General features: G+C 39.4%; 1 protein-coding gene across 2 annotated transcripts in view; it reads right to left on the bottom strand.

Moving 5' to 3' along the window:
- frs2a (fibroblast growth factor receptor substrate 2a) overlaps nucleotides 1-13,019 on the bottom strand; it is a 38,185-nt gene that overhangs the window by 22,372 nt on the left and 2,794 nt on the right. The gene's annotated exons all lie outside the window — the stretch shown is intronic.

The raw sequence follows: 13,019 nt of genomic DNA on the forward strand, positions 1-13,019 counted from the left end.
GGGTGGGGTGAGTCCCAGACAGCTACTTTCAAAATGCAAATTAGTCAAATTAACATAAATCATATCTTTGGGCTGTGGAAGGACACCACACTAACTGGAGGAAACATGAACAGAAAATCCAAACAAAAACTTGCAGTGTTGGAGAATAAACCTAATGTGCAACCTAATAGGCAAAAGTTGATGATTACTTTCTGAGTCGTACAGCAAAGTCTTCAAATTGGTAACAGCAATTAGTATGCATAGGAAATCAGGTGAGGTTATGTGGAGAGAAGAAGCATCACAAGAGGAGGGGTGGGGAATCACTTGGTTATGAAGTTCAACATGCAGTACTGTGCTACAAAAAACATATATAAATGTAGATGTAACCTTACTTTAACACCAAACTCCCCCAGCATTTACTCCTCTCATCTCTTGTGAAGAACCAAGTCAATATTCAGTACCTCCATTTGCATACTGGGTCACTAATCTCGTGTCACTGCAAGTCAATGAAAAAACTTCTTCACAAAATCATTTTGCTTATTTAAAAAGTACCGCTGGGGCCGACAGCCCAAAACAGGTGAAGAGCAAATACTCTGAATTAACACTGATTACTGCGAAGTAACATTTCTTTTATTTGAATGGCTAAAATCAGTCTGGTTAAGCTGTCCCCACATGCAAAAAGTTTCTGCTGTTTACAGAATATTTCAACGAGGCGCTTAATTTCTACAGAAGCCTCATCCAAGGGTTTACCAGTACAAAAACATGAGCAAGCTGAATAAAGTTCTTAGTTCACATGAAAGTATACCTTAGCTACTTATAAAACATTAATAGGAGTCAAGCCCTGAGAAGCCAACACAGTCCAATATAGCTCCTTTGAAAGAACTCTTCAAGTACAGTATTAGTATGTGCTATGCAACTCAGAGCATGTCAAATCAGAGCATCAGAGTCAAAGGCTGTAAATGAGTGAATGTGAGTACTAGGAATGGACAGAAAACAGTGCATTTATAAATTTAAAGTCAATTCACATAACTCTGCCGTGGAACACATTTATATGCTTCTTTGGCTTTTGATTCAGTCAACCGATGATAAAATCTAGTATGCATCACCCAAACACTAAGGCAACAAGAATTTGACTGATTGCTTTTTATAGTGCAATGATGAGGGGAAAAAATCTGATATATTGATTAGAGTGCCATATGAAAAGATTAAAAAACAAAGTACATCTACAGAGCTGATGAACAAATAAACTTGGCCTCCCAGCTGCTAAAAACAACCAAAGAACCACAAGCCCACTAGAGCCAGATGCCTCTGATACCAGGAGGGGACCGATATGCCATTTAATAATGAAGAAACGGGTCACACTGGCGCAATTTGAAATAAATGGGGCCATTAACTTTGAGGCCTATTTGGACTGAAACAGAAGAGCTGTCTCCTCTCCATTCATCCACTATTCAACTCAGCTAGCAAAGAAATGGGATTAATTCTAATGAATAAATTCAGGACAACATGGACTGCAGTTAATTCGATTTCAAATTGAGAGTTTGTGACTTTTAGCAGGAGAATTTAAAAAGTATATTTTGCATAAATATGCTAAAGTGAAACAGTCTCTTTTACCCCCACATTTACAGTTCCACATCTACATTCAGCACCACAACAGTTATTTCTTGCAAGTGCATGCTTCTCCTTCACACCTGTTGACTCCTCCTCTCTTCTCAGTCTGCCAACTGGCCAGTACAGCAGCACAAGAGGCTCACTGCACAGGACTGACCTAATGAAGCTGCTCACCACTGGCAGCCATAGGATAAATGCTACTAGATCCCCACCCTCTACCCCTGGGTATTCAGGATTCTATTGTGTAATAACTATATGTGCAGTGTAATGCATATACATATTCCGAACATTAAATAAATTTATTTTCAGCTGGTAGGTGCTCAAGCTACTAATTATATTCTACAAAAGTGGCTAAACATGCATGTCTCTATTGATAAAATTACAAGGAAGACATGCACACAGACACACATGGCCCACTAATGGTCTGCGAGTGTGTGATCACACTGAAATTCCTCTTCTCCCCTTGCCCTCTTGCCGGCATTCTTCCTCAGACAGCCCCCGTTGCCCAGGCAACCTCGCACTCCTATTATGGCCAGCTGGTCTTTTTGAAAGCGGCCCCAGCTAGCGTCTGAACTTTTGTCTTACTTCAAACGGGGCAGAGAGTTTACTTTAACTCCCACACCATTTCACTCAGGGGCGGTCGTGGGGGCCGCGGTCGCCTCACGGGATGCGCCAAGGGGGACGCCGCTGCCCGCGAACAGTGGGGGGGGGGGTATGCATGGCTTAACTCTCTGTGCGCCAATATTTGCCAAACAAGCTAATAAGCAGGATTTTCAGGAAGTGTCACTGATAACTAGCGCAACAGACTAAATATATATTTGCAATCCACGCATATTCCAAACCTCAAACAATTAAAACACAACGTGAATATTATAAATGTTAAAACCACCCACACATACTATAGAAAACCTGCACCAGTTTGTAAGAGACAGTGCACACTTAGTACCCTTAAAGACGGGTCGAGAAGCCACTACGGCTCCTCTTCACTTGGAAAGAAAGATAGGTGCTGGGGATTCATCTATGCTTGCTGTGTGGATAGAGAGAGAGTGAATAAGAGAGAGGTGAGTGGGAGGTGACAGGAGCGAGACTGGCAGCTCATTCTCACTGCATCTACAACAATCCATGCATTTATGGAGGTGGCGGTCCAGGGCTTTTAAAACACGCTGCTTTCTTTTAAAGCTATCATGTTAATTTCTATAATTGCCATATAGAAAATAGTCTTTATTTTAATGTTGTAACAAGATACTAATGGATATGACAAGGAGGACAAAGTGGTCCCAGACATGCAAAGGAAAACACAGCTCTTGTGGTATTAAACACAGGGGCTTTATCAGGATCAGCATAATAATTTAAGCTTATAAAATGTTTCCATTCAACTAGCTAACACCAGTGGAGCTACAATGTTCCAGTGAACAAAAGATGCTGTTCATCAATCTAATGCCATCTAGCTACCCTTGAACTTCAGGGCAAAGCAATAAAAACAACATTTCTGAAAGGCCACTTATTATCCCACCTAAATACAAGAAAGTATTATAAAATGGGGTAACACCTGCCCTGGACTAGGGGTTACACATTATACACCAAAAGACAAAGGCACTAGGTCATAGCCCTTCAACTCTGCTGGGCAAATGCATTTACATATGGGACTCATGTTGAGCCCCTTTGGATGGTACAGTGCATTATGGCTGATCTCTCATTTAAGTATTGACTCAGTCTGGGAACACTCCCTACACAAGCAAAGTGCAAGCTGAATGTTTACATCGGACATGACTACTTATTACAGAGAAAGGAAACAGACCCAGAACCACCACCACAAACCTTTGTAAGCACAGAGGGTGTTCAAAAAATTCTGAAAAAAAAAGATTTCATTCGTACTGCCAAAATGTGGGGGAAGCTCTTTTTGGCTCATCAATGGGATGTACACAAACCAATACATACATGATTACTGCAATTCTCACATGACTGATAAGTTTTTGCATCCGTTTCATCTTACTGGCTTCAAATCCTTTAGAACTTGTGGATGGGTGCAGGGAAGCATGAAGAGTAAAAATGTAACAAATAAAAGAAAAGCAAGTCCGAAAAAGATTTACACATTAAGCGCAGAGCAGTAGTGACTGGGATGATTAAAGATGGATTCAAGTTGCAGAAATTTTTCAGTTGTATATAACAGCTTTAAAAACTTCTACAAGTCACTTTAGTTAACTCTGACAACACAAGACCAGAAATACACTTTTTTGAAGAAAAAAAAACCTGTGCATACTGTGATCAAGTGGATTAGTAAATTTGGAAGCAATCTCAACAGGGCCAGATGGACGCATAACCATGCAGTTCCCTTCTTCAAAGAATCCCTACAGGACAGTAGCATCAATGAGAGCAGAATAAGCCTAAAATAACACCTTAGACTTCCAGACGAAGGCAATCTCCTAAACAGTGCTGCAAGGGTGCCTTTTAGAGAGAATGAGAACCACAGTGGACACTCAAGACTACTAGTGACCACCATCATGCTCACCAGGTTTAATCAAAGTCATTTGTCCAATCCATGATGGTGGAGGGGAAAAAGTGGGGGGAGTGATGTCTACTCAAGATTAAGCAACCCAGAGAGAGAATTGCTCAGATGAGATGCAGTTTGAACTAGTGCAAAGGGGAGCTTCAACACGCAAAGCAAATTGCAAGTTCTACTGAAAGCTTGTCAGTTTACCTCAATTACTTTTCTCAAATTCTTCTAAATCCGCAAAACCTTAGTGCTAAAATGTTAACAAAGGATGAGTGAGTGAGTGAATTTTAGGGCCCCAAATCCATTTCTTATGGAAAAAACTACTGATTGGGCAACTCAATGATGCAGCAAAAAGAGAGAGAGAGAAAAAATAACACTACTTAAGCCTACGCCCCCATCGGCCACACGCAGGCACACCCAGCCTTTCCTCATTCCCTGTGGGTGTTGTAATTGTGGCGTCCGCTACTCTGTTGGACAGGGGGATGAAGGAGTAATCCAGACCCCAGCTCTGGCAGCAGAATGAAGCAAGTCAGCCGTAGGGGTCCGGGATGGGCTAACATAGATAATATAACACAAGAGATCTGCCACAACCTGAAACTAGCTGTGCTCTTAAGGCCCTTTTCACTGTAAACCAGGGCCCATTTTGCTTAATACAAGACTGCTGGAATCACACTACATGCTTAAGTCAGTGCTCTAATCCATTTTCCCTACTCCTCAGACCATCTCCCTTGGTCTAAATTCTCCACTTGGCAAGAACTGGACTTGAAGTGTCACGTATCAACAGTTTTGTCAGCATGAGCGTTCCCTGCCTGTGGTGATCATCACACCCGCCTGCAGCACTGCTGGAGAGCTGTGGTTTTCAAAGCCTTGGACATCAGGCATCCTAGTGCTACCCATCCCACAAAGCTCCTCCCTCCCCACAGACATGCAGCTTGTCACCACCAGACAGAAGATTCCTATGCTATGCTAGAATTTCATTAAAAATGCTCTGTAAAAGCATTTCACAGGGCTAGAGGGTATGGAAAATAGATGGGTGAATAAAGATTTGAACATTGATTACAGTGCAAAAGTGCCATCTTTCCTTCAGAATTCCAGGTTCTTGTGCACGGCCTAGCTGATCAAACACTGCTACTTAACAAAATAATTGGAACAGAGCGCAAGACTTTCACATGAATAATTTTACAAATAACCAAGCTAAAAAAAATACTCTCTCATACAAGGAAACTGACAGCTTGACCTACACACTGCCTGTTTAAAAGGTTTCAGGCCTTGTTAAGACAAGTTTATGGCATGCACCACTTAACTGGTAATCATGTTAAACCAGATTATTTTCTGAAAGGAAATAGAATTAATATATTGCATGCTGCATAATAAATTTCTACTTCATTTCAACCAAGACTGTAAAATTAAACCTCATCACACATCATCTCTGACCTAACCATATATTCCAGGATTATGAAATGATGCAGAATGGACTGCTTAAGCCAAGTTGTACAGTACAGAATTTGAGTTTTGGTAACAGTAAACCATTTTCTAAACTGATTAGCAGAGGTATTCAAAACATTTCTAAACAGTGCATGTATCTTAATTTACATATTATGATGCTTATTGATATTAAAGTGTTTTGTTTCATACATTTTATAATTATATGTACAGCACTTTGGTCAGCACTGTTTTTAAACATGCTTTATAAATAAATTTGCTTGTATTTAATGGAGTCAGAGAAAGTATATCCCCAAGACTGCAATCACAACCTTCATATGATACCAATTTTAAATATATATTATCATGGTATAACACTGTATAACACATTAAAATTGGATTATGATCTCCCCATTATATTTAACTACTGCTTCCGAAATAGATTTGATGAATAATCATAGCTCTGTTCTTATTTCTCCACTTCGCTAGGTTCAAACATTAAATCCTCACATTTTACAGAACGGTTTGTCCAATTCGGGATCACAATGAGCCTGGACCCTATCCAAGGAAGCGCAGAGCAAGCACACACGCACACACGCACGCACGCACAGAAAAAAAAGCAGGAATTAAGTACACAACACAGTGAAATACATAGTTGAGTCACAGCACTGGCCAGAATGTTTTCTGCTTCTGGATGCTGAAACTACAGATGCACATTAAAGATGGCTACCTGACTGACTGCAAACTCCAGAAGAAAAAAAGCACACAGAAAACTGCCAGGTGGATAATTTACCAATTTAGTGAAAACAGATATGCAGCGACGCTGCTGCAACACCAGACAATGACCTGCTGTGTGTCCCATGCTCTCAGACCCCAACAAACACAGTACACCCCGTGACGTCCTTAACATTTTCAAGTGCACATTGAAAGATTCACTCTTCTGTCATTATTATGGGCAACTTAGTATCCAACAAAACACTTCACAGAGCCCCATTTCAATTGGCATGTGAATTACAAAGTGCTATTCTGGGAGTGGGGAGTGACAGTTGTTTACTATGCTCATAAAGCTAATGCAGTAACCACAGGGATGTCCCAGCAAGTTACTACATAGCAAATTCCAACGCTTACAGCAAAATCAACAACACTGGACGAATAATGCATTACAAAGTAATTACCAAACTGTTATTGCTGCGTAATAATTTCATGTTGAAACACGCATGACTGAACAATTGTCAATTTTTAAAATATTTTAGCTAAATTTACAAGCAGATCTGAAGCCCAAAGGCACTTTTCCAATCAGCAGGTAAATGTAATCTTTCTGCAGCTGTATCATGACCTAATGGCTGCTACAGAACTGAGGCTGCATGACATTCATTTTTAAAAAACTGCTTAAAGCTATCTGCTGAAAAGAATTCATTTAATGCCTCTAGTTTTTTCTTTCAATGTACCTCCAGGTACATTCAATGCGGGCAGAGCAAACGAGATCACCACAGAATTCCCAGTCACGCCCAGGCTGCAATTGGCTCACAAGGCTAGACTATTTCAGCCCACCAGACAACCCCAATTGCAGCCCCTGGCCCACATCTACCCTAAATAATGCAGAGACCCACACTAGAACAAAAGTCCTCAAGAGTGCTGCCTGTTTAACCCTTACCCAACAACCCCCCTCCCCAATCACTTGCTCACCACCCAGCGAGAGTCCCTCTGGGTCTCACACTGCGTTTAATGTGAGCGTCAGATGCGCCAGTGACTAACAAGCTATTCAGTTATGCCCAGCCCCACCCCCACTCACCATGCCCCAACGATCACATTTGGCTTTCTGCCAGCAGTTGGCATGGGCAGGTCATTGCGGTCCTTGGCAGATTAAGAGAAAAACCACAAGACTGAGGGCAGGACAGACACAGCATGTGGAGGAAGAAGCTCTAAAACAACTTGATCTCTTTGTCTGAAAGAATGTGCAGCGTAACTTAATGGAATGTGTAAGGCAACCATTGGTAGATGGAATACATCAGGTAAAAACTAGCCACAAATTGACACAGCAACATTACAGCAGTATATTCAGTACATATATACACACACACAAACACACACACAACAGACAGATAGATAGATTTTTGGAGGGAAAAATAATCTTTAAAAGAATATACAGCTTTTACTCATTGTTTACCATTAACTAAAAATACTACATAAAAGTTGCATTTCAACACATGAACAAGTTACAAAGATTGCTCTTAATTCTTTAAACCATTTCATTCCGACTGAATAATAATGTTTTCCCAAGGCTACAGGGTCAGAAATACAACTCCCTCATTGGCCTTCCAAAATGTTAATTGCCAGAGTATGAGACACTATTTTCATTCAGCACAGACTAACAATAAAAGCAGGCTGTTAAAAATGGCCCCATAAACAGTGTCGCACTTATCCTCCCCTCACTTGGAAACCATAATATCGTTTGACACATAAAAGCTCACATTCTTTCCAGATCCTGGGCTTCGTCCAATTTTTGACATTTTGTACGACTGGCATTCCAACACTCTGAACGATGGTGAAGCTGAATTTGTTTTAGCCTGAATACACCCCTACTATGAGGAAGCATCCATTACATCTGTGATATGAGTAACTATGACCAGCTTTCAGTCCAGCCTCCATGGGACTTTTGAGAGCCACACACTATTATTAGAACAACATAACTAAACAAATACACCAAAGGCTGTTTGCTAAGTTTATTTTCAGGAATAATCAACTGATGCATTTAAAGTTGACTGTTGAAATGTACTGAATATACTGATGTATGTATAAGCTGTATGCACAACTGACATATGACAAAGGACAAGAGAGGAAAAAAATCCACCAGCCACAGTACTAGGAGTAACCTTGTGTCGCATTGTTGAATTGCGATGACACAGAATAATATTTCTGTTTAACTGATTTTATTTAAAGCATTTTATAACTGTACCCATTTGGACCAGTTTAGATGACCTGCTAAAGGTGATATCTTCCAAATTTAATTACTATTCCAACTGAGTGGCAGCCCCATTTTGATATTGTATTAAGCTACACTGTCTATTGGAAAATAACCACTTTGATGGTTATTATTATTTGATTGTGACCTTATATTCTTAAACCCATGAATTTAGGCATGTGAAATCCTTCCTGCTATCTTAGGTACATCACTGTTGAATGAATCATCACACCCTACCACCATTCAAAGTATCATCGCAAGTGGTCATTAACACTGAGGTCTGAATGGTTTTTCCACCACTGCAGACCAGCCCATCAATAACCATTTCCAAACAAGCAATGCTGCATGGTTTTCTTTTTTTATATTAATGCTTCTACTTCCCAAGCTGACATCATGCATTGAACAGCTACTGGCGACACATTAGAAATTTCTGCAGCCTTTGTCACCCAAGTGCCTGCCAAACACAAACGGACAACAACACCCTTGACCAGGGAGAATCCATTAGCAGTCGTGCTGGCTCAATGTGGCGAACTGGAGCTGCAGCACACTTTTATGTAACAGGCAAAAAAACTGCCTAGGGAGCATTTGCATACTTGGCATGTCAGTTTGGTAAGTGAGGAGGCCACATGCTTAATGATGTATGAGCCACTACCTGGGAAATTGTAACTGAAGGGGTTAACTGAAAATTAACTTCAAAGAGAATACGCTTTTAGAAATAAATTAATAATCCTGGAAATTAAATGTGGGGGAAAATGAGTGCATTTGCACTTTTCCTGCTTTTTCTGCAAGCCAAGAGCATTCCTTCCAAAGGATAAGAGCACACTGCCAGCCCACAGTCACATTAGGAGAAAGAAATCCCAGGTTTTACCAGCTGAAATGCTTCTCTAAACCTGCTTTGCCTAAATTAAATACAAACCCACCCAAATTCCCTCACTGCAGAAGTATCTACGGGAAGGGAGGCAAATTCACACAATTTGCTCTCATTTGTTTAGTCTTAGGCCACAGACATTTCCTGGTTTTCTGTGCTGCTCATATCATCCAAGATGCAGTCTGTCAAAGTCCATTCAGTTCACTTACATGCTAACAAGAAAACAGATGACACCAGGAAACACTGGATGCCTGAGACATAACACAAATCGAAGGCTAGGTGCGTTGAATGACAGTGTTTGCGTGTAAACATTATCTGTTCAGAAAAATCACATTACATTTAAAACATTGCAGATCAATGGCAAATTAAGGAGAAGAAATAGCTTTTTCTGCTATCATGGAAAGCTGAATGTTTTCTCTCTGTCCATCTTTGTTAGCCAAGCTAAAAAAATTGCTCATATCTTGTCACAAAGAAAAATAACCAAGCCCATATTACATTCAGTGGCTTAAGGAGATCCATAGCTAGATCGAACTTCAGTACTAAGAAATGGTATTGGCATTTTGTTCTTTATTGTAAGTACTGTCCTTCGAAGTCACAGAGCCATTTATTCAGCTTTAATATGACATTTCTGGTCACAAACTGACTTAACTACATACAGAACATGCTAAGCTGTTAACAGTCATTTCTATGCAGACTGTTTTGGAAATGGTACAACTGCTCCACAATGAATAAATTCAATTATTTTTTTCTTTCTGAGAGAATGTATACATAAAATTCACAATGACCATACAGTACCAAATTCCAGTCTTTTAGCAAAGCAAGTTCTTCCATGAAATTGAAAGGCAACTCCAAAAAAATAGTTGCATACTTAGCAGATGAAGAAAACATTATACAGCATTTAAGTTATTTTGGCAGTTTAATCGCCTGAATATTTAAGTGAAGAAATACCAGTTAGTCTCATCACACTGTAGTGTAAAAGAACTACAAAGATGCAGTTTATTATTCTAAGTTTAATAACTGAAATGTTGGCCCCATTGGGTACAAAAACATCTATTTAACATGCTCAAAAAACAAGTAAAACTCAAGTTAATTCAGCCCTGTAAACAGTTTTTACATGCCTGGAATTAACCAGAAATACAAAACCAGGGATTAGAAAGAATAAACGTAAAGAAAGTGATGAACGTTGTACGAAAAGGACCACACTGATATACCAGCAGCAGTGACATCACTAGCTATAAACATTAGCAAGCATCTGATGATGGATTTTCCTAAATATGTATTTAGACTGTTTAATCCATCCTGTAGGTTTAGGTCCACTTCACAGATTCATACAACATGTATAATCTGTCAATATCGGAATTTATCAAGAAATAAGTAAAATGTACACAATGCTTAAATCTGGAACTAGGATACAGAAAACCTCGACCTGGATGGACACTACACATACATTGCTACAGAATTCACTGCACACACACACAAGTAAATAGTGACAACAAATATTACAGAAATCTGCAAAAGTGACAACATGTACCCACATAGCTGGAGGTTTCATTAAAAATGTCCATATACATGGACCTGCTTTGGAGAGCAGTAACCAAACATTACTACATATTCACTAGGTTGCTTAATGAAGGTTCCACCAACATTACCCTATCCCAGTGGCCAGTAGTGTGCTGAAGCAGGTGATCCACTGAAAACACAATGACATTAAAACTGGGCATCAAAAATGAAAACAAAACCAATAATGAATTGGATATTCCTCAGTTGTAAATGGCACAATTAAATACAAGTCTGATAGTTTTGCGCATACTAGCAATGAGAGATGCTCAACAAAGGTGAAACATAAGCATGGTAAATTTGCCTAGTATATCAATCACATTACTGCGGCAGGTTTAAATACAGATATCATTCTACATACGTTTAACCATCGCAGCCTATCTATCAAGAGACATGTATGGCGTCAAAGACACGTCAGTTGTTGTTAACAAGTGATTACGAGAACTGTAAAAGGGGCTGTGAGTCACAGAGCAAACAGAAGAACAGGACCAGGCAAAAGAATTGCAAATTCTGGTTTTAAGGGGAAAGGCACACCTTCAGGACAGCTAGAAAACCTTTTAAAAGGACTTCATTAAAATGCTTTCCTAACTTCCATCCCAACAATGACTTACCTTGTGCAACAGAGCTGAGAATTTACTAGTCTGTTGAAGCATAAGCCACTACAATTTAAAAATGTTAATTGAAGACGTATAAAAGCAAAACAAGCCATACTACCCTATATTAATGCTAAGAACACTGTAGCATGTGCAGTCCATGCAAGGTCTGAAAGCTGAGTAAATTGGAGAAGAGTAAGAAAAATCATTTTTCCACACAGTGGAGACTTAAGATTCAAAAAATTACATACTAAATAAATCATTAAGACTCAGAAATCAGGCAAGAGAACCAGAAAGAATTTTTGGAATAACTAAGAATTCAAAACAGCCAAACAGATGCATCATTTTTTGCAACTTTTAGCCTAAAAAATAAAAACAGCTCATAATTAACTCAAATGAGGGTAGCAGTAGAATCAATCATATCTATACATAAAATGCATGAGCAACAAAAGAAATTTGCATTGGCAGGCGCTGAATTTGAGCAACACGCCAGTTAAACAATTTAAAAGGATTACGAAAGTACTTATGATACCCCAGCACTGAAATGTTCGAATAATGGCCGAAGCAAATATAAGTGCTCTACTGTAAGCACATGCATGATTTAAACACAAATCAAACTCATGCTTAGGTGAGACACAGAGCCATAGCTGTGATGAGGAGTGATTCACCCTTCACAGGTAATGTCATGCCTGCACATGGCCGCATAACTAAGCAGCAATCCCTGTAAGTGAATACACATAGGAATGCAAATGATCAGCAGGAATGAAAGACATGCAACTATCAGCACAGCTGCTCAGCCGGGAAGTTAGGAAAAGTGCTGTTAACATATTGTAATTACTGTAAAAAGGCAACTTTCACATCAGAACAGAAGATTTAGTTATGTAATGCAATGCCACCCAGAGAACACTCACAGAGTCATCATCAGGTCACTAACCATTAAAAAACACACTAAAGCAATAATGAGGGCAAACCATTTCAGCCTTGTGTTGCTGATTTATCTTACTGATCAGCCACATAAATGACCAACCATTTGAAAACATTCAGAAGTATCTTAGCATACTCAAAAGAGCTATAAACAAATTGATCACGCACCGAAGTACAGTGTATTATACACAATTGAGATTATATTTTATGTAAGCATAAATGACTTAAGAACCAGTCTATACAATTAAACTACCACATTCAATAAAAATTAAGCAAACCCCCATAAAATGAGGTGAGTAATGGAGCTGAAGGTACGAGAAGCAGGTTTACACAAGTGGATGACTATGACAAACAGCAAAAAGAATGAAAGATAAGAGTGAATCTCAGCACATGGCATTTCTAAAGAAAAACATTATAGATAGCAAATTCCAGCATTGATTTCACAGCTAATTAAATTCCAGATAATCCCACAGTGCAAAGAACTAACTTATGAAGAACAACAAGCATATCTTTAATTTGATGCCAGTGTCAACTAGCTAGTTGTACCCTTATCCTTTACTCTGAAAGCTCTTTACAGGGAACATATTACATCCAGAAAATGGCAAGCAT

The sequence above is a fragment of the Brienomyrus brachyistius genome, chromosome 1 (assembly GCF_023856365.1).
Source record: "Brienomyrus brachyistius isolate T26 chromosome 1, BBRACH_0.4, whole genome shotgun sequence".
Lineage (NCBI taxonomy): Eukaryota > Metazoa > Chordata > Actinopteri > Osteoglossiformes > Mormyridae > Brienomyrus > Brienomyrus brachyistius.